The sequence below is a fragment of the Biomphalaria glabrata genome, chromosome 17 (assembly GCF_947242115.1).
Source record: "Biomphalaria glabrata chromosome 17, xgBioGlab47.1, whole genome shotgun sequence".
NCBI classification, from domain to species: domain Eukaryota; kingdom Metazoa; phylum Mollusca; class Gastropoda; family Planorbidae; genus Biomphalaria; species Biomphalaria glabrata.
Window position 1 is genome coordinate 19,870,517 of NC_074727.1, and position 27,774 is coordinate 19,898,290.

A 27,774-nucleotide genomic window follows, 5' to 3' on the forward strand; every position below is an offset into this window, starting at 1 on the left:
TTGAAGCTCAAAGGGAAGTCTGTCTTAGAAAAGAATTGATCTTTTGTTTTTAAAGTTTAGAAATTATGCAAAATCATTTCTCTGATTTTCTTAAGAATGAGCTATTAATCACAGAACTATAATTTCACGTTGTTAGTTTCCATTGATATAATGTTTCAAAAATCCTAGATCGAAATAATTCATGTTGTTGATTTTAATCATCTTATGGGCATTTAAATAGATTGATTACCTAGATCTTTCTAGATTGCAAATTGCAAAATATTAATTATGAGAATTACTCTTATTTTTATGTTCAATTACTAGATCTAGATCCAAAAATTAAATTATATGTTACATAGGTTAGGGTTGAAAAAAAAACAGTTTACTGCTTATATCTACTTTACAAAACAACGGCTTGTTTCAAACTTTGAAAATGGACGCCTCAAATTTGAAGGAAAACCAAAGAAAGACAAGACAAAAACAACCAGAACTTCCGGTGGCCATCTTGTAAATGCATCAAAATATAATAGTAAGCCTAAAGCAAGTCCAAGAGATGGAAACTGCGAATTAAAACCTACAGCTATATGTTGTTCACAATCGTCTCAGACTTCTGTGTCACTGTGGACGGCATTTAGAGTAAAGACTGGTAATGGCCTACGCGAGCCAATTATCACTGTAAAAATACTCGGCGCTGGCTAGAGTGGATACAGTATTTGATATAACTAGCCTACAAAATGACTAGAAAGGTGAGCTAAAAGGCGGTCGGGATAACAGGGGCCCCACGGAAATGCTATAAAGACCAGCTAAGGCGCCAATTTGCTCTAACTGACATAGGAGAGAGCACCTGGCAGCAGGCGGCTTTGGAAGAAGACAGTTGGAGATCACTTACAAAGGCCGCAAAATATGCATTTGAGACCAAAAGAAAATCCACCGGTGGACAATGATTATCTTAGCGCTGGTTCTGGCAAAATATTTATGTCGCAGCAGGGGCTGTGTAACCACGTAAAATAATGCACTCCTGATTCATCTTGGGACTTGAATACAGGTCTTTTATTTCATTAAGCAAGACTTGCTGTTATTGTAGGATTGGTTAAGAACATTTACTTAGTGATATTTGTATTCCGTCGAGTAAAGAGAAATGTTTGTCAAATGTTGTACATGTTTCGGATGTTCCTTCAGAGTTGAAGATAATTTACTTCCTAGTCCAAACCTCACCGCAGGACGACGGACAGGGTTGAACCAGGGACTATCGATACGTCCGCATGATCAGGCAGCCACCCAAATGTAGCAAAAGTAAGTGTCAGAGTAAGAATTAAACTATATCATCTTATTTGTAGTTACATCATGTCAGACTGTTGGGTTGCAATAATTAGTCCTCTTTGTCTATATTTCAGCCTTTTTACAATACTTCTATTCAAGTCACTCCTTCATGGAACTTGGATCCAGGAACCTGGACAGCTGATCTCAAAATCTACTCTAAGGATTTTCATAGAAATTGAACAGTTGATGTATATCGCGGAGAAAAGAATTAAAAGCTGGCTGGTTTTGAAAGGACTATCGCGTTCTTGAAAGGACTATAGTGTTCGGAAATTTCCGAATGTAAGGTTTTATTGTTTTAAGAGTTTAATAAATTAATCTTCAGGAACATTTTGCGCATCTAAATGCTTATTACTGGAACATTATAAAGTGTATTAGATCTATACATTCGCTTAACCAGGACTAACCAGGGCAGGGTAATAAAATGTTCAGTTTTTTAATTTAGCATTCATTAGTGTTTCATTTTATTCATTTTAAGAGAAAAACAATCGCTCTATAAATGAGGTAAATGAGGTATCTTTTTTTAAAAAATTATTTCTAAATGTTTTCTTGTTTATTTGTCTGTTTAAGCGAGAGATAAGTCATGAGAAAAGTGGAAATAGAACTATTGGCTATGTAGCATTTAAATTTATGCTTTATAGAACGCACTAAGACGAAACCACGAATACAAAATATTTATATGTAAAATTAACATCTGCCGTTTGAATCATAGATAAAATTGAGTTATTCTAGGCACAATGTAACGAAAGGTTACATTTTCAGATCTACGCGGCCATCCCAAGTCAAAGAATTAGCGCTGAGTGGTGAATACATCAACCAGTTAGTCATGGCCTTTGTAAATAAATAAAATTGAAAAAAAAAAAAAGAATTACTCAACAGTTTCGTATTATGACTGAAATGAACATCCTAAGACCATAGCCATCCTCTAGAAGCCTTCATGTTCCAGATGTAGATATATAGCCACACAGTCTAGAAAGTAGGCCATGACATGCTAAAGGATGGGTGCAGAAAATCAATGCTAATAAACGACACATTACAAGATTCGCGTTTTCGCCACTAAATTTGATGCTATAGTAATGTCCGCCAGGAAGTCCCGCCTTCTTCTTTACCCACCCCAACACTTTTTTTTCCCTAAGCGACATTTTCTACGCGCGTTGTATAATCGCGTGCTTTTCAGCGCGCGCAGACTGTAGTCAGATGTTTGTCATGGCTTACATGGAGAAAATGTTAATGACAACCAAACAGTGGAAATTGAGAGAGAGAGAGAGAGAGAGAGAGAGAGAGAGAGAGAGCTAGCAAGGGAGGGAAAGAGAGACGACATGGTTTATAATGTAATTTATTGCAATTTATTTTTACTTTGTAGTAAGAATTTTTTTTTAGTCAATATAACATTAGCTCTCTCTCTCTGTCTACATCTCCCCATCTCTCTCTTTATACTAACTATTACAAAGGTGATGTCATTGTGGAGGGAGGGCGAAAATATGGTCGTCCGAAGATAAGCTGGCTGGACAATGTAAAAGAATGGACCGGCCTCTCTCTTGATACCCTGCTAAGAACAGCTGCTGACAGGGAAAAGTGGAGGGATTTGGTTACGCGAACTGTCACAGCGCCCCCCCTACGACGAAAGTCAGGGACAGACGTTGACGATGATGATGATGATGATGATGATAATGAAAAAAAAAACATGGCTAAACTTAAATTTAAAAAAAAAAAAATATTGAAAAATACTAAAAAAAAAAAAAAAAACGTAGCTAAGCGGAAGAACTCCGTCCTTGAAACTATATCTATCAATAATGTATCTTATCTTATCTTATATAATACAGACGTTACTTCAAACAAGAAGATGAGAACTTAGAAGTAGAAGTTATTTCGTTTACTCGATATCAAACTATTATTTATTACCAATAATTAACTGGCTAATTGGTTGTTTGTTGTTTTTTTACTGATTTATATTTTGCTAGGTACAATAAATAATCGTTTAAACCAATGTTTCTCAAACTGTGTGCCGCGGCACATTAGTGTGCCGCCGAAGATTTGCAGGTGTGCCGAGGGAGTTTTTTAGAACGCCACACGTGCAGCGTTACACAGGTCTGCCTAATATTAAATTTTGATTTTACGTTGCGATGACATCTCCACTTGCAATGACCAGTAGTAGTAGTGGATCTTTCCATTATGACGGAAAGGGCTATTATGTTATGTTATGTTATGTTAGCTATTCAGGCTATGGAATTGTCCACTATACATATATTATTATAATGAATAAAATGTTGGCCGCCTTAGCAGACGCACAGCAGTTCTCGAATTGGTAACGATAATAATAAGCGATGTGTTTCAAGTAAATTGGTTAGGTGTATGCTAATAATAACAAATTAATAATAAGCCTTATTCATTGTTATCCATGGAGAAATATGTTAGCAAGAATGAAACTGCGAAAGCGTTAAATGAAAAGCAAGGAACCAAACGAAGGTACAAAGAAGATTACACCAGATATGGTTTCATATCTTCTGAACCATTACCATTCTGTCTGATCTGCAATGCAACTCTGTCGAATGAGGCGCTTGTTTCAAGCAAATTGAAGAGACACTTGAAAACAAAACATCCAGAGCTGTAAAAGCGCAACCGAAGAAATACTTTTGAAAACATCAGGGCTCAACAAAATAAACAAGCTAAGACACTTACGAACTACCTAAAGCTGCCAGAAAAGGGATTGATTTCAAGTTGGATTTTCTATTCATGACGAGATCTGGTGGTTAATGTGACGTTTCTCTCTGATTTATTTGACAAATTAAATTCAAGGACCATCGTAAACCATCATCACTGCATCCTCAAACTGAATCATTTGGTGAAAAATTGTCTTTGTGACAAAGTAAGATCTCGAAAGGAGTCTTCGACTGCTTTCCTACTTACAATGAATGTGCTTCAACTAAAGAAATCACCCCCGAAATTCTGGACACTTTGACACACTTGCAGTCAGCATTGTGGCATTAATTTTCAACACTTGGAAGTAATGAATATGGATGGGTCAGTTATCCATTTGGAAACAATAAAGCTACAAATTTGACAACTGAAGAAGCAGAGAAGCTAATTGATTTAAAGAAACGATGCCGTTCTTAAGTCAAGTTTTGCCGAGAAAAGCCTGGATGTGTTTTAGATTTCAATCAACAAGTTATATCCTGCAATCAGTTTAAAAGCAATCAAAATAATTCTTCCATTTGCATCTTCATGGTTTTGTGAGTTTGGATTTTGAGCACTGACTGAAATCAAAGTCTAAGAAAAGAGAGAGACTTCTTACAATAGACGATGAAATGTGAGTTTGTTTGTCGACTCTGGAGCCTCGATTAGATCACATTTGCTCTAAAAAAACAGGCACACCCTTAACATTAAATATATTACTTAAAAACAGGTAGGGCCTAATTTTTTTTTTCTTTTTATTATAAAACAACTGTTCTCTTCGTGGTGTGCCGCGAAACTTTTGTAGTTTTTTTTACTGTGCCGCCAGACGAAACAGTTTGAGAAACACTGGTTTAAACTATCAACTTGATTGGAGAATGCGTGAGGGAGAAATGGTGTTTACCATTATTTCAGGGGACTAAACCCTACAAATTTAGCAAAGTATTAGTTTCCCTTGCTGGAATCAAACAGAAATTATTAATCACCAATAGTTAAGTAGCTAATTGTTTTGTTTTGTTTTGTTTATTGATTCATTCATGCCTTGTCTACTCTAATAAAGTTTAAAGCTTTAGCTTGATCCCAGATCGGGTGTTGGAGAAGTTACATGTACACATTTTTTACCAGACAGACAAACAGAGTGAGTTGATAGAAGCTTTGTAAAAATAGATCAATGGTAGAGTAAAAAATAATGTCATGCCCCTCCTCGGCCATAGGTGTTACTTTATGTTGTAAACAAAGTCATATTTACAAACGTATCATGTTTAAACAGTGGCGTCACTAGGATGGGGACCCAGTGCGGCCCACACCCCCAGAACCTGCGTCACTGTGTATAGCCCCTAAATTGACAAATTTATTCATTATTTCCATGGGGGAATGTTTCTTAATGCCTATTATTAGCTCACCTTTTATCATAGACTAAAAAGTCAAAACTTCAAATTTTAAAAGGTTAAAAAAATCAATTCGACAACTTCTCACATGCCTACTGATCTGAAATTTCGCACATAAACTCTTGGTGCGTGACAACTCATTTAATCATCATCGTCGTCATCAAACTCCATTTGAGTGAGGGCTTGAGAGGCTCAAATCCTCTCTATATTTAGGGGGATTTAACTGCGAAAACCTCTGGTAGGGGTTTAAAACTCAAACCCCCCTGTAGGGGGTTTTAAACTCAAAACCCCCTGGTAGAGGGATTTGTATCTCAAAACCCCCTGATAGGTTTTTTTTTAAATCTCAAAACCCCCTGGTAGGGGGTTTTAAACTCAAACCCCCCTGGTAGAGTGTTGTTAACTCAAAACCCCCTCGGCTGTGCTGTGGTAAGTGATGATTTAGTATTAAAATCTCACCTAAAATAAACAAAATGAAAGCAAAAATCAGTCACTTAATTCCGTGATTTCATTTCGTGAACCCCATGAACCCCCCCTGGATACGCCCATGATATATATATATATATATATATATATATATATATATATATATATATATATATATATTAAGTAGTTCTTATTTATGGACTTTATTTGTTTTGTTTTTTTACTCAACCTAATTTTGATTTCTCTTTTAATTTCGTTTTATTTGTTTACTTATTTTTTTGTTTCTGTAGGTTTTTTAGCGTTTTTAGTTTACGCTAGTCCTAAACTTACTAATTGAAGAAGTTGGTCGAATAAAGTGTGCAGGAAACCTGTATGGTCTTCGTTCAGTCAGAGGTGTAGCTATGGTGGGATTAGGGTGTAGAATTTGAAAATCCAAACGGGCACCCACTTGAAGGTTCATCTGTGGAACAACCAGATAGACCTGTTAACTACCTCACCCTAAGGTCAATGTTAGTCAACAACAAGTGGAGTGGCTCAACCAATGGGCATCAGGAAACATAGGCAGAGCCATGAACAAAGAAATGACTACGCCTAACAAACTGGACAGTATCAACTTCCTCCCCCGCAAAGAACAATCTACAATTTTCCAACTAAGAACAGGGCATACACCACTATTAAATTACCACCTGAACAAAATAAACTCCACACAACTACCCCTTTGCAGACACTGCGCCAACCCCTTTAAAACCGTAAACCATATCCTCTTTGAATGCCCCTCCCTAATCCACCTTAGGCAGACCCTTCTTCCACTACAGCCCAACATAACCAACACCCTGTACGGCAGTGCTAAACAACTGAAGAAAACAGCAAACACTTTTTTTCCTTGGCACAGTCTGCAAAAGAGCTCACAGCTCAGCAGCAATAAAGCTGGCTAGAAGAAGAATAAAAAGAAGGGGGTCACCAAATGAGTATTGGATTTTTTTTTTAATTAAATATTAAATATTACACCATAATCTCGTGTCATGATGTCAAAATGCAGGGGCCCCTAAAGAGGGTAACCCACCCACAGGGACGGTCCTAACCATTGCGGGGCCCTATGCGAAACCGATTGCGCGGTGCCTTGTATGGGCGGGGATAAGCATAATGTCAAAATTAAAATTTTGTATTAGAAAATTCATTTTTTCTTTGCAATAAATTTTTATTGAATGAAAGCTGACAATGTCGTTTTTTTTATTGCGCGTGAAATTGGCACCCCAAAATTACAATTTTGTCAATTTTTCAGGATTTTTTAAATAAGTTTTCAGGAGATTTTAATAATTTCCGGAGATTTCCAGCACTTTCGTAGGTTATATTTTGCAATTTCAGAAGATTTCCAGGAGGTCCTGGAAAATCAGGAGGCCGAGGAAACCATGTTATTATATATAAGTTATAATGGTTTAATTTAATAATTTACACATATAATTAGCGCAGGGCCTATGAAAGTGCAGGGCCCACTGCGGCCGCATAGGTTGCAGTGGCTTAAGGCCGCCCTGCCCAGACACCCCCAAAATCCCTTGCTACGCCACTGCGTTCAGTAACCACAGCACGACAAATGGCGTGTTTACACAGAATGCTGTGTTTCGTGTGTTGTGATCGAGATAAGGTAAAAGTAGAGTCAAAATATCCTATAATTCATTAATTCATTTCCCACTTTTTTTTTGGCGGGGGGATGGATTCAAAAAGTAAAAACGTGACAAACAGACAAACTAAATACAAAACCACATTAGCGCAGGGGGAACAGCTAGTATACACCAGTACTGTCTCCTACAGAACTCATATGACTAATCTAGTTCAAGTTACCCTCCTGAACAGGATGTGCTCTAAAAACAATGTAATCTTTATTCCTTTTTTAGCTGTCCCCGAAAGGGGAAAGTGGATAGTTTTGTGTTGTCTGTCTGTTTGGCAGTCCGTCCGACCAACTGTCAGTCTGTCCGTTGTGCTTAAAGGTTAAAAAAAACTAAAAAATGTATTGAAAATCCGATAATGTGAAATTTTGCAGTATTGTAATGTTCTGGCCCAACAGTTTATTTGTATCTTCCAAAGCGAACTTGTTTTGTTTTAACATTAAATTTGTATTAATAAGGTGTCTTTGATTTCTAGCCCTAAATACTCCTGCAATCAAAACAATGTAAGCGTATTTAATTCTGTATGTTTAACTGTAATTCATTTTGAACCGACTTCTTTTTAAACAGACTTGAATATAACTCATTTTATAAATATACATCAGGGCGCGGTGCTTTAGTGGTTGGCTTCTTAAACTGAGGTCCTAGGTTCGGATCTCGGTGAAGACTGGGATTTTGAATTTCAGGATTTTTAGGGCGCCCCTGAGTCCACCCAACTCTAATGGGTATCTGAGTTTAGTTGGGGAAAATAAAGGCTGTTGGTCGTAGTGCAGGCCACATGACAACCTGCTCGTCAACCGTTGGCCAAAGAAACAGATGACCTTAACATCATCTGCCCCATAGACCACATGGTCTGAAAGAAGAACTTTGCATTTGCTTTGCTTACAAATATACATAGATTCGACTGGAAAGAATATATAGTACTGACAAAAACAAAATCTATCTCTCTAAAAAAAATGCACATCTTTACTGTTATAATTCTCTAGCCATCTCCTTTTTTATCCACAGCAATTGAGAGAAGTAGTGATAGATGAGTCAGTCAATCAATTAGTGATAGGTGAGTCAGTCAATCAATTAATGATAGGTGAGTCAGTCAACCAATTAGTGGTAGGTGAGTCAGTCAATCAATTAGTGATAGGTGAGTCAGTCAATCAATTAGTGATAGGTGAGTCAGTCAATCAATTAGTGAAAGGTGAGTCAGTCAATCAATTAGTGAAAGGTGAGTCAGTCAATCAATTAGTGATAGATGAGTCAGTCAATCAATTAGGGATAGATGAGTCAATCAATCAATTAGTGATAGATGAGTCAGTCAATCAATTAGTGAAAGGTGAGTCAGTCAATCAATTAATGATAGATGAGTCAGTCAATTTATTAGTGAAAGCTGAGTCAGTCAATCAATTAGTGATGGGTGAGTCAGTCAATCAATTAGTGATGGGTGAGTCACTCAATAAATTAGAAACTTATATTAATAATCAGATGGAATAAAAAAAATGAATGCAATTTCATTAAACTATCTTTGACTTGTTAGTTCTCCAGACTAAACCTTTGAGAAAAAATATATCTACCAACAGTTCGATCTCCTATTTGCAGCACTACTTATCACATGACACACAAAGTCAACATGGCTAGAGCACGTGCCAGAAATCACATACGGCCGTGTATCAGTCACATATCATGTTGACCCACGAAAGGGGGGAGGGCGGTCGAATTTTAATTTAGAATTCACACAATTTGTATACGAATTTATTACTTATGTTGACAGGTGAACCCAAGTCAGATACGATGGACGTAAGCACTCTCTAGAGGTCACACGAGGGAACTAGGTTTGCTATTGGGGGGTGGACTAGACTTTACATTATAAATTCGTATTACATACGTAGCAGCGATGTCTGGCACACTTTAAAAGCTTGTCTTGACCTTTGAGTGGTCTAGTAACCATGTAATATTTCTTAACTATGTCAAGCTGATTGTCTAGATGTGCGGGTATATCTCCAGAGGTAGAGATGAGCTACCCCCACCTCCTTTTGTTTGTTTAGTCCATAACATTGAGTTCCCAGATAGGCAGCTGACCACATTAAGCCAGATGTCAACGTGTTGACACTTTCTAGAGGTCACATCTTATGAGGAAACTGAGTTTGTTTACTTGTAGAAGAATTTTTATTAGGGGCGGGACTACAAGCCAAAGGGGTATCTTTAAAGGGAGGGCTCAAGAGACTCAACACGCTCAACTTCTTATTTGTTTAATCCATGACAATGTTTTGATAGACATTGACCATTCTTAAGCCAGAATGGATTAACGCAGATTGTTGAGAAATATTGACACTGTCTAGATGTGACTAGATGATGAGACTAAGTTTGTTTACTTGGAGAGAAATGTCATTTAGGGCGCTGAACACACGTTCGTTGCACAATAAAATAAAACAAATATGTGCATGTGTGCGTGTATGTATTTTTTCCCCTTGTATTAAAACTTTTAGAAAGAAACCTAATATCATTGTTTTAATCTATTGACTTAATATACAAAGGAAAACCTTACAGTAACATTTAACATCGCAGAAAATAAATTGATCTAAAGCACCACAATTAGATCTAGCAAAAAAAGAAAAACATATGCTGGAATATTAAGAAACACTTGACCTCTGTAACTAAGGTACATATATAATTTATCTATAGGCCTATGCTTGACTGACCATGCCAATGTGTTATCTTTTTTCACCTGCACACTAAACACTATTGCGAATGCCCAAGAACAAAAACGCGTGATGGTCAACACCATCATCTATACACACTACACTAGGACTACATGTGTAGGCTCACTACGTCTATCTGACCAGATTGTTACTATCAGTCGAACACAGAGTCTATTTATGTTGTTTTTTTGGTACGGAGGGTGTGAATGAGTTGTTTTTTTTCTTCTATAGTTGATTTTCCTGATTTTCTTAGATCTATATAACAGTAGATCTAAACATAGATACCAATTATAGGCCTACAGACTACAATTAAATCTATGCTTCGCAACATTTAAGGCTCAGGCTATGAGTAGGTATAATAGATGTTCCTGCTGTTAATAAAATATCGTTTGCCGTAAATGGATTAATAAATATATGACCTACTACGCTTCAGATTCCAACTATTAACTAACAGCTATCAGTATTAAGCCCTTGAAACCAGAACCAGAAGCAGTCTTTGGACTTAAAATTACAAGTCTGATGACCAGTTGTTGGTCAGAAATTCTTGAACACATACATCCAACCACCATACAAGCCAGATGAGAGATTTAAATTAGTAACTAGCTAAATATATACTAACATATTTTACATTGACCCTCCAACACACAGCCTTTATGGTTGGTGGCCTCGTACATGCTACACAGATTAATTTTTGTTTATAAATACTGTTAAGCTTGAATAAATCAATCAGTAACAGAGTTTAAATTAATAAGGTATATAAAAGGAAAAAAAATAATACCAACCAATATAGGTATGTTATTTAACAGTTTCGTAAAATGCTCTGCAATACAAGCTATTTACAAGACACTTAGGTATTCGGCTCCGGCTCCGGCCCCGGCCGAATATCAAATTTTACTATCCGGTCATATCCGGCTCCGGCCGGATATCAAAAAGTACTATCCGGTGCACCCTTATAATATATACTAATTATTTATATTTCAACCTATTTTTAGATTATTTCGCCCCCCCCCTCTAGTATGTTGGCCAATTTGGTGGGGTCGGGAGGGGGCGATGGCATCAATCCCGCCCCCCCCCCAAATAAACGTTTGAGGGGGGGCGGTCCAATTTATTTATAGAAATAACAGCATGCAAACAGAATCAATTAAATATATATATATGATTAAAACTTGTTATTGATATTTTAACCGATCCTTATATAATGTCGTTACCCTGTTGACCGATGGGGGGGGGGGGAGCGAATACCTCTACTGCCCTTCCCATCCAAACCTTTGAGTGGGGGAGGGCGGTCCTACTTTTATGGAGAAATCATAGTTTGTGAAAATTAAATTAATATATATATATATTTTTTTTATATTATCTCGCTCCCCTCCTGTTATTTTGGCCGATTCGGTGGGGTACGGGTGGGGGGTGGGGCGATTGCATGTACTGCCCTCCCCACTCTAGCTCTCTGAGTGGGGGGGGGCTGTTCTATTTTTATGGAGAAAATTAGTTGAATATCTATATAATATAAGCTACGTCTACGTATTGATATGTGAACCCATTTGTATATTATGTCGCACACACACTCTAATCTCAAATTTTATGATTAGTAAATATAAAATAAAAAAAAGGTATACTAGGTGGGAGGGGCGATACATGCAATCACCTTCCCCCCATTAGACAAACCAATACTTTTTTTTATTATAGTTAAGAAATTACAAAATTAAAAAAAAAATCTGTCACTGATATAATTTATATATGCTATAAATTAAATTCTTAAATCGAGTCGCCCTATCCTTATTCTTTAATGCCAAATGCAATCATTACTAGAAATTATAAAAAGTAGCAAGGATTAATCGTTTTCACTCTACCACCCCTCCCCTTTCCAGAAAGAGTTTATGTGATTTATCATAATTAAGCTAGAATTCAAACAAAATGTTTCAGTATTACACTCACGGTTGAGATGAGTTCTAAACCCAAATAATATTTTCCTAGTCGCCTTTTTCCAACCTTTACTCAATCTGATATTTCTCTAGTTAAAAAAATTTGGGACTATAACTCACAATTTACGCTTGAATTTTATTGAATGTTATTTATCAAAGCCTTAATCTAAATATGTGGGGTATCTTAACTTTTGAAGGAACAAATCGGTTTTATTTGCAATGCATTAAGGGCCTATAAATTCATATTAGAATACTTTTCAACATTATTCAAAAGGTCCTTTTTTAATAGAATGAATAATGAGCTTTAGGTTAGGAGAATGCGTTTCTTCAGTGAAGAATGCAAGAAAACGCTTTTGGCATCGGGGCTTCGCGCCGAATCTTACTGGGGAAGCTTACAGCGCTCCCCCAGAACCCTAAGCTTGCAAGAGAAAGGTCTCAACATGACTGTTTTTTTGTTGTTTATTTCCGCCGAAGGTTGAGAAACACTGCTTTTTTTTTATTCTCATATGTATATGTACGCACATTTATGCATAGTGTTAGGGTTTACTTGGCGTTAGGCTTAGGGTTTGGAAAAAACTTACCCCCACTCCAAAGTTCTGGATCCGCTAGTGTGTTGATCTAGGCTAACAACTAGTAACAGTAGCCGTTTCTTTCTTTGTATTAATCCCCAATACAAATACAAATAGCAATGAAATAACAAGCCTGACCGTGCACCTGTTGTTGACAATGCATTACTCTAGTTACAACCCAAAACACAGAAGCAACCAATTGTTAATGTATATAGAAATGAGTTATAATTTCTATATATAGTAATATATGCCTGCATGAAAAGGGATGGCTGTCTGGTCGATTCATTATTCTCCTAGGTTTAAACCTTGGCTACCCCCTATCCCCTGCCGTTCTATGGGAGGCTAAGGCTAAGTTGTAATAATTAATAATATATATATAAGATTTAAGCAACCCGCATGACACATCATAAACTATATCATTGGACATCATATAAACCTAAATTCCCAGAATACTCTGTGAAAAATACTTCCAACACTAAGAGAATCTTTTCCATGTCTTTAGTGATTTCAACAAAGCTTTTGATCGAGTATGGCACGGGGCACTCTAGACGACAATTGAAAAGTACGACATAAATAAAAACATAGATTAAAATTATCCAGAGCCTCTACAAGGAGGCCACCAGTGCGGTGTACTTCAACAATAATATCGGGGACTGGCTTAAAACCACAGTTGAAGTAAGACAAGGCTGCCTACTGTCACAATCACTCTTCAATATCTTCCTTGAAAAGATAATGGAAGATGCTCTTGAAGGCTATAAAGTTACTTTAAGCATTGGAGGAAGAATTACTAACTTGCGATTCGCGGATGACATTGATGGCCTATCAGGTACAGTCAATTCTTGACATATGACACTTGATACGTGACATATGACACTTGATACTTGACATATGACACTTGATACTTGACATATGACACTCAATACTTGGAATATGGTACTCAATATTAGATATGTGACAGTCAATGCTTGACATATGACACTCAATACTTCTACGTCCTCTTAAAAGAATAAGCGATTGTTTTAGTGGGCCCCAAGTAGTCACGGACCTGGGCGCAATAAGCCATTTTCCAGTTCTTTAAGCATAACTATTTTCTGTTAAAGAGTTGCAAGTTTTCACATCATCTATCATAACTATTTTCTGTTAAAGAGTTGCAAGTTTTCACATCATCCATCATAACTATTTTCTGTTAAAAGAGTTGCAAGTGGTCACATTATCTACTCATAAATTTCGTATGTGGCTGTAGCTTTATTACTACAATTGTGTAAACTTCATTATGAAATAGACTCGTAAAAAGCTCCCTTCATTGTAACATTGACATTTAATTTATTTTGTTTTGCTAAGGCGTAATTTCCTTAATTTGTTTAAAAAAAAAGAAGTAATTGATTCTGGATTCACTGCATGTTGCTATTATCGTTTGCTCTATGGGCCAGAAAATGTTTGTCTGGGCAGTATGTCAAAAAAATGAATGGCTCTTGTAACATGAGTCGAAAAGAACAAATTAGTGTTCAAAGAATGTAATGAAAAGATATACGCTTCATTTCAATAATTTGTCAAAAGTTCAGATTTGTATAACCCGTGACATAATCCAGGGCACAGTTTCGACATTGAGCGTAGAGTGCATGGGGTTGCAAATGAATCCAAGTCTGACATAAACATATGCGCTTTTACATATTAATTAAATAAAATGTGCATCAAAATTGTGTAGACGGGAATCTTTCCAACACCTGTTCCTTATAGATGGCAAATCACAAAAATAAATTTGGTCTGTTACACTTTTGTGCCGTTTCATTAAATCACTAAATTTTAGCATCCCCCCCCCCCTTTTTTTTTTTCGCCTATATATTTTTGTTTTTAGGAAAACGTTTAGTGTTTCTAATGTGACATACTGATTAAGAAAATTAGATTAAACATACTCCGAGTCTTAGTCATGTTCTTAGGCCTAGGGCCGGATTAGTCATGTTCTTAGGCCTAGGGCCGGATTAGTCATGTTCTTAGGCCTAGGGCCGGATTGAAATATGGGGAGGCCCCTAAACTTTTTCCAAATCCTTAATAAAAATCCACCTAGTAATAAAATACTTATATCTAAAAGCTGGCGGCGTATTTAAAAAAAAGTTATTTAAAATGTACATAACATATTACATTTTTAGGGTTTACGCAATGTACTAAATCGGAGTTACTGTTGTATATTAGTAGCACACTAAAAGGTCACTTTTTTGTAACCACAGTATTGCCAACTGTAGGATTTAAGTAGTGTCGGTAAAAATGAAAAAAAAATGTTAAAAAAATTAGTAAAGTTGCTGACCAGTTGAAATGTGTTGTTTTTTTTTTGTTTTTTTTAACTCTTTTGTCCTCCTCTAAGCTCGCCAAAGAAGATCGTTTTAGGCATGCGGTCATCTCCCCTGCAGGATAAGTGTTAGTGACAGCATACACAATTAAAAATAGATGATATTTTGTTCAAATTCAGCTTCTCACGATTCTTCATAAGTATTTTTCTTAGAGTGGGGGGGCCCAGGCGGATTTTTTTATAGAAAAAATACGAAAAGGGGGCGGTAGGCCAAAAAAGGTTGAAGACCACTGATCTAAAGCAACCTTTTTTTGGCCTACCGCACCCTTTTCTTCTTAAGTTTTCTTTTTTAAATCCGCCAGCACCCCCCCCCCCCCCGCTTTTTTTTTCCTTAAATTAAAAAGCGTGAGAAGGCAAATTTGAATGAAATGTCATTTATTTATTAATTTTCATGCTGTCTCTAAGAGATCGTTAATTTTATAACTATTCTACAAAAATGAGATCAAATATAGCCTCTTTGCAGCTAGCTGAAATATGCTACACAACTACACAATTTTGAATCATCACTAACGAAAAAAAAAGATCCCTATAATGTAAAAGAAATAATTTTTTTAGCCTACTTGAAGTCATCACCAACCGACGAATCCTCCTGCTTCTGAAACAATTCCGAAATTGTTATAAAGCATAAAAATGAAAGAGTTCTAGAACTCACTTTGGAAAGCAGCGAGCCAGAGTACACACAGAGTTGAACGTGTTGGCTCATCCTTTGTCTTACACATTTGTTATTTTAAGCCTGGGTTTGTATTTCATTGACAGTTTTAATAATTAGATTCAAATAGGAATAAGATTTTGGGCTAACAAGATGTTGCCTGTGTCACAACTCACAAGGTGAATAGTGGATAGATCTTGATTGTCTTTATTCTATACTAGCCGGATATGACCCGCGGCCTGCGGGTCTTAGTTTTGTTATTACTGTGACACATGGAGAATGTGCCCTTCACATTATTTTTATTTCGTAACGAAATTAAAAGTAGATTGTGAAAATGGGTTTACTGCTCTTAGTCCCAGACAGCTCAGACTCCCATAACCTGCAGATTTCTTCAGCCGGATCGTAAGCAGTCCTTCGTCTAGAATCAATAGTTCAGTACCTACGTAAGGTAGCAAAAACGTAAGAGCCCGTTAGCGTGATGTGTTTCGGTATATATATATATAGGCTCAGGGCCCCGCATATGACACTAACCCAGGGCCCTGCGCTCTGCTAAGGCCGCCTCTGATGTGTACATTAAATATTGTTATAAACCTGGTGGTGGCACAGATGGGGGTAGTGGTGTGTGTGTAGTCAGCCGACGCAAATCACCCCAGGCCAGCTCTAGACGAGCGGTCAACCGTGACGAGCTACAACGGTCAGCCGAGTCGAGTGTCAACAGGACGGTTCGGGAAGGATCGCCATTGTGAACAGAGCTCAGGGGCGTCACGAGAGTTGTAGTCATCTGACCACCTAGAAACGTCGAGCGGCGTTCTGTCTGGTTCGAGATATTTGTACAGTGTACGTGTTGCCAATTGTAGATTATTGGCTGTTATTTATCAACTATTAAAGTGTTACGTTACTTTGGAGCCCTGAGTTGTCAAGTTCTTTAAGTTGGTGGTGTATGGTGCAGTTTGCAGAGAGCCTGGATAGTGAGATTCGTAACAATATAAATGAGTTAAAAAAAAGAAAAGAAAACACAAATAAACCACAGGATTTCTTAAGAATAAAGATATCTTTGTAAACCTATGTCTATATTTCTAACTAGACTAAAATGAAATATTAAAAGATACCGAGACATTGAGAGGGTTAAACTGTCCATGTGCAAACGCTAAAGTAATTCATAATTACTTTAGACTTAGGTCCTCCTACGCCGTTCGGTGCATTGGGTGGCAAGCTGTCTCCATAAAGATCTGTCACTGGCAACGTTTGAAGCCTCCTTCCACCTGGTGTCCACTGTTCTGAGGTCCTCCATGAAGGTGTGTCGCCAAGTAATACGAGGACGTCCCTTTTTGCGCTTTCCTCGTATAGGCCTCCATGTTATCGCAACTCTTGGTATGCGTAATTCATTTTGACGTAGAACATGTCCCGCAAACCTCATGCGACGCTCTGTTACCATTTCGAGAAATTTATATTATTTATAAAATACTTGAGATCAAAATTTCACACATTGCCCAAAGCTGTTCTAGTGGTTCTATAGAATACCTAGGCATTCTATACATTGCCTAGGTAAAGTAGGCAATGAATCGTTTCTCACTTTGCCTGGAGCTTTTGGGCATTCTATAGAAACATATGTGACATATATTCAGGAAACTGCACACGTATGCACATTCTGCTTGGTCGTGGGGTATGCTCGCTGGACTGTCCTTATGTTATCTCAATAGACCTGGGATTGTACCCCACCTGCCCCCTGCCATCCCTCGTCGCCCGTCTTCAAGTTTGAACTAAGATGTAGATTATCTTCAACTTTGAAGGAAAATTTAAAACACGTAAACCCATTTACTAAACAAGTAAAAAAAAAAATTACATAACATAATTATAGTTAAATTAGTTCATTATAATTTCTACAGCTTCATTATTGTGACTTCACTTCTTTCTTAGTACACGGTAAAAAAAATGTACAATTTGTTGACAGTGGCTCTTTAGTTTACTGCTTATAATCAAGTGATGACTTACTTGAATTGGTGTCATTCTTTATACTCCCAGTGGAGCATAGGGCCGCAAAAGTACTTCCACATCGGACTGTGGGCAAATCTCTTCAGTTGGGTTTATGTCCATCCTACAGCCTTTGTTTCTTCGAAACTGATCCAAATCAAGTTAGATTGTGTTTCTCTTACCCTATGGGAGGGGGGTAGAGTTTAGTGCCTGTTTTGTAATTTTTTTTTCTGTTTTTCGGGGGACGTTCTAGTCATATGCTAAAGCACTTTGCTACAAAATTGAGGGATCACGGATTCGAAGCTCTTTGAAAATAACATTTTTAACTTCGGAATTTTTGTAGGAAGCCCCTGAGTCCACCTTTCTCTACTGGGTACTTGACCATAGTGGGATAAAGTAAATGAGGTGGGTCGTTGTGCTGGCCAGATGATTTCTTCGTTAACCGTCGCCCATTGAACCAGATGGCCTTTACGTCACCTGTCGCACAATCTGAAAGGGTTACTTTGTTTAGTTCAACTCTCATTTGCTTCTTTGGTTGTCTGGTTGCGAGAGTTGTTCCCCTCAGGTTTTTGTTCCAACATCTGACATCAGTTATATATGTCACAAGCGTTTGGTAATACACAGAGAGAAAAGTAAAACAAAAAAAAAGTAAAGTACAGACCTTTCGATCTGGAAGGCAAATGATGTTAAGGTCATCTGTTTCTTTGGCCAACGGTTAACGAGCAAGGTGTCATGTGGCCAGTACAACGACCATCCGCCTTTACTTTCCCAACTAGAGTCAGGTACCCATCAGAGTTGGCTGGACTCAGGGGCGCCCTGAAAGTCCCGAAATTCAACACCCCAGTCTTCACCGTGATTCGAACCCAGGAATCCAAATTCAGAAGCCAAGCGCTTTAACCACTCAGCCAAAAGGCCCCCGCACAGAGTGATACTTGCTTAAACAATTTTAAAATGCACTGATGTAAACATTTCCCAAACTGCGCACACAGACACAGCGAGATAAACGTGTCCTATCGATAGTAAAAAAAAGATTATATTTTAATCTGTTATCTCTCCTGCTCTAAGGGCACTACTTCATTTCCTTGTTTGTATGATCCTGTAACACATGTTAAAGCATATTTTTGAGATAAGGCTAGGAGGGGTCGAAGAGAGAGGTGCGGGAGGGGAGAGTTTCAATAAAACAGACGATAGCTTCATCCCATATACAGTGTGGCCAAGATGAAAGCGCCCCCATATCATCCTATTTTAATTTGTGGAATAACTTAAAGGGTAAAGTGTACAGTAACAAGACGCATACCATTGAAGAGGTAAAAACGAAAATTCGCCAAACTTTGTGGACATCAAACCAAAATGGAAGGACAAAAGTTTTCCGAAACACGTTGAGCCGTGCTGATTTGTGGATCAAAGTTCATGGTGCGAATATTTACAGAAAAGTAAATCCTCATATTTGTATTATTATTTATCATCACATACCAAGCACTTCCTTTCGCTCGAAGTGGACCTCCTTCACCAATCATAAACAGACATTTAGCCACGTTATTCTATATATCTTCTATACAAATTATGTAATGGATAAAGGCTGTCACGTGATACGTATTTTTCATTGTTTTATCTATATTATGACGTGGTTAAATGTGTTTATTTACGATTGGTGAATGTGGTCCATTATAGCCTAAATGTTTAATTATACACATTTTCTCTTGGTTTACCTTGTAGATCAGGAAACACTCAGAACAATCAAAAAACCAAATAGAGTTTTTTATTTGAGATTGCCGAATATCTGTTGAACAGCTTTCTATTTCATTTAGCTCTAAAGTGGCGTCACTAGGGGGGGGTGCGGGGGGTGCGTTCCGCACCGGGTGACACCCGTTAGAGGGAGGTGGTGACACCCAAGTAAAAAATACACTTTGGGAATAACTTACAAATAAAAAAACGACAGTGGAAAATTATTGGAACATGTTATTGACTACTAATAAATGAGTTTATTTACTTTTTTTTTTCATTTCAACTAAACATATTTAAATTTTTATTGAAATTCTATCAAAGTGTTTAAAAGGTAATATCATTCTTAATATCACAAGGAAAACGTAAAACCTTACTTTTAGATGTATACCAGCTGCAAATATTATATGAACACTGCTTTGATTTAAAAAAAAAAATTAATTTAATCTATTGAATGTGTAGCTAGCACCTTAATTTCAGGATGCCAGCCAATAATCACTGTTTAACAAACGACGACATTTCGAAAAGGCGACATTCAAACAGAAATACAATGACTGAGAACAGATTTAAAGGCAGTAAAGGTTATTCTTGAAAAAAAAAGTTAACAGTGCATGATTCATATGCCACTGAAACCTTAAAGAATATCGCCAAATCATTTATCAAAGCCTTCACCCGTTTGTTACCATCTGTTTACGTGTATCATCATTTAAAAAAAGAATTTTTGAAATTAAAATTAAATTTTTTTTGAGCCGAAGCAACAGACGACACTTTCACAACGGGAAATTTTATTTAAAAAAAAATCGTTAAAGACATTAACTCTAATTAGGATTATGTTAAGTTTTCAAGTTTGAAATCCAGAAAAAAAATGTACTTTACTTATGGTTGCCTTGTTGCAAAATTGAACTAAAGATAAATGGCAATGTCCTCGATTCCAAAGATTAAGGATCAGTGCAGAGTTTCACATGACTACACTAACCCAGTGAACTGTAGATAAATTGTAATAAACAAATGAATTCTAAAATTGAATAGACACTCACTTTATAGTTGTTGAACACTCAAATAACGTAAGTAATTATAAACTAAATGTATTACAGTTCAACAAACAAACGAAAAAAAAACAGGAGGGGGGCAGGGGGGGACACCCTGTGCAGACAGCACCCATCCTAGTGACGCCACTGATAGAAACTACCTTAGTTTCTCACTACGTTTAGGTGTCCCTGGATTCAGCTGTAAGAAAACACTTGGTCAAGACGGACACAAGGCTGTCTTTTAATAGACTAGAAAGTACATTAGTTTACTTACTAGGTCTAGATGTCCCTCGGGTTCAGCAATGAAAACAAAATAGCTTGGTCATCACATACACAACACTTTTGTATTTCTCAGAGCATATCTCACACATTGGTCTCTGTCCTTATCTTCCAACTAACACCCTTCCCGTCATTCGCGCATACGTTCCAACTGACATTTATAATATATTAGTCGACCGGCGGCGTATGGCAGGGCAGGCCCTAAGCCACTACATCCTATGCGACCGCAGTTGGCCCCACACTTTTATATCACCGGCGCTAATTCTAGGTGATTAAATAAATAAATGGTTAAATTAAACCATTTTATAACTTATAACAGATTCCCGCGGCCTCCTGATTTACCAGGAGCTCCTGGAAATCTCCTGAAATTGCAAAATATACGAGAAAGTCCTGGAAATGTCCGGAAATTATTAAAAATCTTTTGAAAACTCATACAAATTTTCAGAAATATATAGACAAAAATTGTCTTTTTGGGGTGTCATTCAATATGGAAAACACGAATCCTACGCGTGATAAAAGAAACCCGCAATATCACGTAATTGTGGAATCTAATGAAAGAAGTTTCTCGTACCTCAAACTAATCAAGAATTACTTGAGGTCAACAATTATCGTAAATAGAATTAAACATTTGGTAATTCTTGCTATTGAGCGTGATCTTCGTAGGAAACAGAATTCTTATAATATATATAATATAAGTCTTGTGTAGTAATTCTGTGCGTAGTAAAGAATGAATAAAATGTGAAGACGAATATATTTTCTAACACAAACTCTTAATTTTCAATTCCGTATCCCTACCTAAACTGGGCCCCAGAAATCCGTTTCGCATTGGGCCCTACAATAGTAAGGCCGGCCCTGTTAAATAGTGACGGGTGAATACAGAGTAGATTACTTGTTCTCTTTCCATGACTTCTTGGTCACAATGGTTAAGTCCGGCCCTGCTATTTAGTGACGAGTGAATACTACTTGTTCTCTCCCCCCTCTTTTTTTTCACCTCTAAAATTACGTGGGTAACTCTAGTCCGTCCCACTTGCAGAAATAAAAGAGTGATCTTTCCATTACTTGGTGTCCAAACTCTTGAGCCATGAAGAGAATTACATATAGAGATTGATAGATAAGTAAAGAAAATATTATTCACACATTCATCCGTAACAATTTGTATGAAGTCTTTTGCATCTGAAGTAGTATTTTATTACTTTTATCTAATGTTTAAGAAGTAATCTATATGTAATCTATAATATAATTCTAGAATGTATTACAGATATAAAACTAAACAAGGTTACAAAGACAGTTTTGTGGAAACACAAACTCAAAATCGGCTCCAGAAGTTGTCCACCTAGAGTCTTCACAAGGATTCGAACACGGGACTTTCGGTTCCAAGTGCTTTACCCCTCAGCCACAGCATCTCCATATATTCATTTTGCGTACACTTGTATTTTTTAAAAATAATAATTATTAACCTTATCCATACATTCAATATTAATAACATGTAACATGTAATATTGAGAAACTAAAAAAGATTTATTCTTCTTACAAAATTGGATAAATTGGCAAAACAAAAAAAAATTCTTGACCTATTTTAGTTAGGCAGTGAGCTAGCTAGAAATTACTTGAAAGACTTGCCAGATATTCCCCTCGCAAAATAAAAATTAATATCTCCATTGCCATTTGTCATACAAACTAGATGTCGATCTAAGTCTAGATCTAGAACGAATAGTGTAGGCTTACTAAGCTATCCGTATCCGATTCACTTCTTAATATGATACTACTGTTTACATTATAAATAAATCTGCACCCCTAAGCTGTTAGAAGATAAGTTATTGCCTTATTAATAAAAATTTTGTTCAAATTATTAATACATTTATGATATATATATATATATATATATATATATATATATATATATATATATATATATATATATATATATATATATGGGCTCTATTAAGTTTTAATTAGACTGACAAGTGTATAAAACTGCGCGCTATAAAAGTAATTTGTTTTTTTTTAACTTATAAATAAAACGAAGTTCGTATTAAAATTCTTTTTTTTTTAAACAACATTTCAATCAGTATTCCATTCAATGAGTTAGTTACTAAATGGAAAATATATTTTATAATAATACGTTCAGACATTTTTCATTGTGACCTTAGATGCAAATTATTTGTACCAATGCGCGAATCTATGAATGAAGCTTGATTTATTAATGAAGAAGTCTGTGACCTTTTTAAAAACGTTACCTGTTTTTCATTGAAAAGTGATGTTTTTTTTTTTTATTTGTTTCCTAAATGATCTAAAAAATTAGATGGTTCACTTTCGGAAAAGAAAAAAGAAGCCGCTGCATCAGAACTTTGAACGATCTAAAATATCGTGATGTCCATTTTCATTTTTTCTTCTAGTTTCTGAGATCTAAACGGGACGGACGGACAGACGGACGGACGGACAGACAGGCCACACGAAACTAATAGCATCTTTTTCCTTTTAGGGGGCCGGTACAAACCAAAAAATTCTTACTGTAAATATGATAGCCTATTGAACTAGATCTAAATTTCACAACATAGGTCTACACCAGGAATAACTCTTTTCGAAATCAGTTACGGCCAAAAAAAATGTAACATAAATTTCCATATTGACTTGAGAAGCTGACGAACAATCAAAGATAATATATACGATTTTTTTAAGGTTGTGGGGGGCCAAAAGGGATTTATTATGAGGTTATTATCAAGCATCCCATTTAGATAGTGCTGGAGAATTTATGGTCGAGACATGGCCTAAGATTGTTTTATATGTTAAGGATATTCCTTTATATTTATCCATTTCGTCTAGAATAAAAAAAAAAAGCAAGTTATAAATATTCGTTTGTTGAAAGGTTAAGTACGCTTGAACTTGGCTTGCCTTGGCTGCCTATAAATGGGGCTAGAGGTTCCACACATGACTCAAGCAGAGTTGTATTTACTGAGCACCTAAAGGTAGCAAGGAAAACATTCTCCAAGATACCCCCTCCCCCCAACTGGTCCACAAATGAGATTGGACCAAAAGCGCTCTGAGCATGCTATAAGCATGAAAGTAGCGCTATATAAAAGCCATAATTTTATTATTTATTTATTCATTAAATCTTTCTATCCTTTCTATCCTAATTGACGATGCCAACGTTGATTTGACCCCATTAAACTTAATTAATTTCTGGATTTATAAACTTTATTTTGTGTTATGTAAAAAGAGCATGCATTTCCCTATAATTCGATACCAAATATAACATTTACTGATTACAAACAAAAAAGTTATTGAAGTTTAATCATACCAGGATATTGAAATACAAATGAGAAAAATGAATAGTTCTATCGGAAACAGGCAATAAAGAAAGAGTTAATACAGCCTAGCGCACAATTCCAGAATAAAGACGGTGGGGCATGACATGGTTCGATACCGGGACCATCGATACTACAAACTAGGACGCACACCAAAGCATGTGCCAATGAAACATCCATAACCGGGCGGGTGGGGGAAGGGGGTAGAAAAGTAATACTAGATTTCAAGGGTCATAGGTAGGCATGTAGAGAACAGATACTAGAATTCAAGGGCCAAAAGTAAAGTAATTGGTGAGAGACAAATTCAAGTACGTTTCATTTAGACTTTTTAAAAAAACGAAATAAAAGGGTGGTGGGGGTAAGTGTTCAAAATAAAAAGTTGACCTGGAAAAATCAACGTGCGAAACCGGTGTTGTATACTAATAGATTATACATGAAATATGAGACAAAGATGGCTAAAAAATATAATTAAAAAAAATATATTACAGAAATGTCACAGAAAGGGAGATGAAAAATAACATATACAAGATAGACAGTAGAAAAAAAGATGAAAAATTAAAGAAAATTAAAATGAAAGATCAATGAAGGTAATAAAACGAATTAAAGATAAAGGATATAACAGATCAATGGGGATAGAGATATACTTTAGAAATAAATAAAAAAAATTTAGATAACGTTGTGGAAATTTGATTATAGTAGTTCGATAGAATAGACCTTATTTTCGTCGTATGTAAATTGATGTTTCTTTGTAAGGATGGTTTCCAATGGAATACAAGAACAATGAGAACGCTGTTGTGCTTGCCTGTTGGTCATTGTCACAACATGCAGATGGTATGACGTGTTGTTATGCCGGGGATTTTACTTGAATTCAATAGTTAAGAAAAATGACGATCTAGAATCACAATTAACGATCCTTTGATAAAACAAAACTCTGGAACTTTATTTAAATACAACGTAAGTACAGTTTATGTACAAATTACAAATCAATGAGCATGAAACATATTACAAAGGCTTTTCAAACAGAGCTCTTCGAAACGTGACTGTCTACAAGGACATTATTTTATCGACTGGCCTTACTTTCTTACTCCCCGCCAATTCTCTGGCGCTAACTCTTTTCAAAAAAATGTCTTTGTTTAATTTCAAATCAACCAATAGATTTCAAACATACTAATCACGTCCCTTGGGTAAATCCTGACGTGTTGTCAAGTGTCTAAATTTGAGGGGTAAATCCCGAGGCTCATGTCGAGGGCTTATATTTCTTTTAAAAGTGAAATGTACAAACAATTCTATAATGTAATCTGTGACATATTACCCCCCCTCCATTTAGCATTTGTATGGTAATGGAAATGCTCATATGTATTAAAATTATTTAAATATACACAAAATACCATACATGAAATTATAGAAAAATGGTTGAGGTAACATATGTAAATGCAGTGAATAAAATTATTGATGACTTTGGACACCTGTTTCACTATTCAAGTGGTTATGAAAATGAGACAATGCTTGTCATGAACAATATCAAAAGTTGTACAAAGCATAATACTTGGATAAATTAAATCTTGAATTGAATAAGTTATGAAGCTTCATGATGAAATTAAAATATGACATTATAACTCATTTGGTTAGTACTAATGTGAAAATGTGTACATGGAAAAATATATTGCATATGAAAAATTGACATAGAAAAAGTTGATGTATACATGACAATCTTCTGAAAAAATAATACTCAATGTGAAATAAATCTCAATAAGTCATGTATCTGTACTATTATAACAGGATATATGCAATAATATTCGACCTGAAATAAAATACCTGAAATAAAATGCTCATGATTTAAAAATTAAAATGTCTGATGCATGTCATATGCAAAGATGCTGAAACATAATAAACAAAGTATCTTAAATGAGTGACTTTCCTCACTGGGTTGCTTGGTGCTGAAATAAATACAACATCTGATATAGAATTCCTGTGGAAAAAATGAGTAGACAAATTAATTGATTAAGTACAACTGAATACTGTTCTTCCTTGACGAGTATGAATGATAATGGATCAAGTGGCACTAAATATGCTATAGTACATATGTAGAGTAGAAATGTAAAGTTCGGAACCCTTCTGAATTGCCGACATGGATGTGCATGTGCGTTTTCTAAACTTGAAGAAAAGGACTTTCAGTTTATGAAGCTGTTGACTCCATGTCATATTGATCTCACAGATAATGTCTGATTGAACCGCGTTTGAGTTTGGTGAAAATAAGAACTATCCGAAACCAAAACTCAATTTTCTGGTTGATGAACTTTGACGCTGTAGAACAATGGTAGCAGAATGCTTTGCGTTATAATGTTCAATAGAGCAATGACTGAACATGTCTGAGTTCAATCGGTCAATACAGCAATGTTGAAGAAGTTTATTTGTTCCTTTCTGAAGAAAAGTTGCCCCTTGAGTAGAAGGAGGATGAAACTTGGTGTTATCAATGTTATTGCTTTCTGAGTTTCTTTCAAATTGCAGTACTGGAAATGTCTCAGAAACACTGGTAAAGAAATCTGCATGGTCTGTAAACACTTTAATGTTCTTCACTGTTTGTAGTGCTTTGTCATTCAGAGTGATGACCTTGGGAATGTCAATTTGATTTGATGCTGGTAATGAAACATCTAATTCAGGAATGGGTGTTGATGATGTTTTTTCTTCCTCAGGAATAGTTGCTAAGCTTGTAAAATGTTCAACTTCTGCTTTGATGTCTTCATTATCTGTTTCATGGTAATGTTCAAACATATGAACATGAAATACTCTGGTAAACTTGTTGACATTGATTTCATAAAGCAGGTTGGAAATCTTTCTGGTGATGGTAAATGGACCTTGCCATTTGTAAAACAGTTTGTTACTGAAATCTGGTAACAGTAATTTGACTTTATCTCCTTGATCAAACTGTCTTGATTTCATGTGTTCATGTACTATTCTTTGACTTTCAATATTCTTTGTTGTAATGGTTTCGTTAGTTGACTCATATTCTTTCAAATGAGGAATACTTGTATGAGTGATAGAGTCAGATTGAACAGTTTTACTTTTGTCTGGTATAGCCAAAGTTGATTGAGTATAAGTTTCTTTAATTTCTGCTTCTGGTTCTTCTTTGAAGTCATCATGTGTGAAATATGACTTGTCTTGATGGACTTCAGTTTGACCAGTTAGAGTTCTTGTATCATTGCTAGAGACTCTGGGCATGTCGTCTTGTTCTTCAAAGTTCAACAATGGACATTCGGGAATTGGAGGTGGACTTATGACCGGTAGGGATGGGCTTGATGTAACTGGGGGTGTCCATGTTGAGTGTTCTTGATTGTTGCTGGCTACTGGACTAGTAACTGGTTCTGTTGCATTCTGCATAACTTGAGTAACTGAGGTAGCCATGTGATTATTTTGGCTAACTTGTTCAGGTGCCAAATGTTCTTGTTGTCTGGACATGGATCTTGTCATTACTGCCAAACATTTTTGACCTTGCTCTATGGCATTTGTCCATTCAGTAAGTTCTTGAGGAGTGCATTCTTTAACTCCTTCTATGTTTCCAATGATTAGGTCCACTGGTAGATTGGGTGTTACTAATGCTTTTGTTTGACCACTGAAGAATGGTGTGGTAACATAAATGATGGCTTCAGGTAACTTGCTGACAGTTCCGTTGAATGCAGTGGCTTGGACGTGGTTGCCTGTGAAACGGTTTGCGTGTACGAAGCGTTCATGTACTAATGTGGACGTGCTTCCGGTGTCACGAAGAACTTCCACCTTCTTGTCTCCTACAAAGCCTGGATAAAATTTGAGACCATTGGACTTTGCAATGACTGTCATAGTTGAGTGCTCATTGTAATAGT

The 27,774-nt window shown here is 36.3% G+C and overlaps 1 protein-coding gene and 1 long non-coding RNA gene across 9 annotated transcripts in view; one reads left to right on the forward strand and one right to left on the reverse strand.

Moving 5' to 3' along the window:
• LOC106073776 (uncharacterized) overlaps nucleotides 1–27,774 on the reverse strand; it is an 80,758-nt gene that overhangs the window by 45,504 nt on the left and 7,480 nt on the right. The window contains exon 1 of one of the 8 annotated variants that reach the window (XM_056015327.1): nucleotides 20,608–20,693. The exons of 1 other annotated variant lie outside the window; for it this stretch is intronic. The gene's annotated coding sequence lies outside the window, so the exon portion shown is untranslated. Of the gene's footprint in view, nucleotides 1–1,387; nucleotides 1,523–2,168; nucleotides 2,394–6,107; nucleotides 6,210–17,604; nucleotides 17,876–18,244; nucleotides 18,514–20,607; nucleotides 20,694–27,774 lie in introns of those variants that run through there. 6 more of the 8 variants (XM_056015329.1, XM_056015325.1, XM_056015328.1 and 3 more) reach the window with 6 other exon arrangements.
• LOC129923617 (uncharacterized) lies at nucleotides 749–8,660 on the forward strand. Its single transcript, XR_008775568.1, has 3 exons — nucleotides 749–1,272; nucleotides 1,374–1,578; nucleotides 8,447–8,660. It is a non-coding gene; the product is annotated as an uncharacterized LOC129923617 (long non-coding RNA).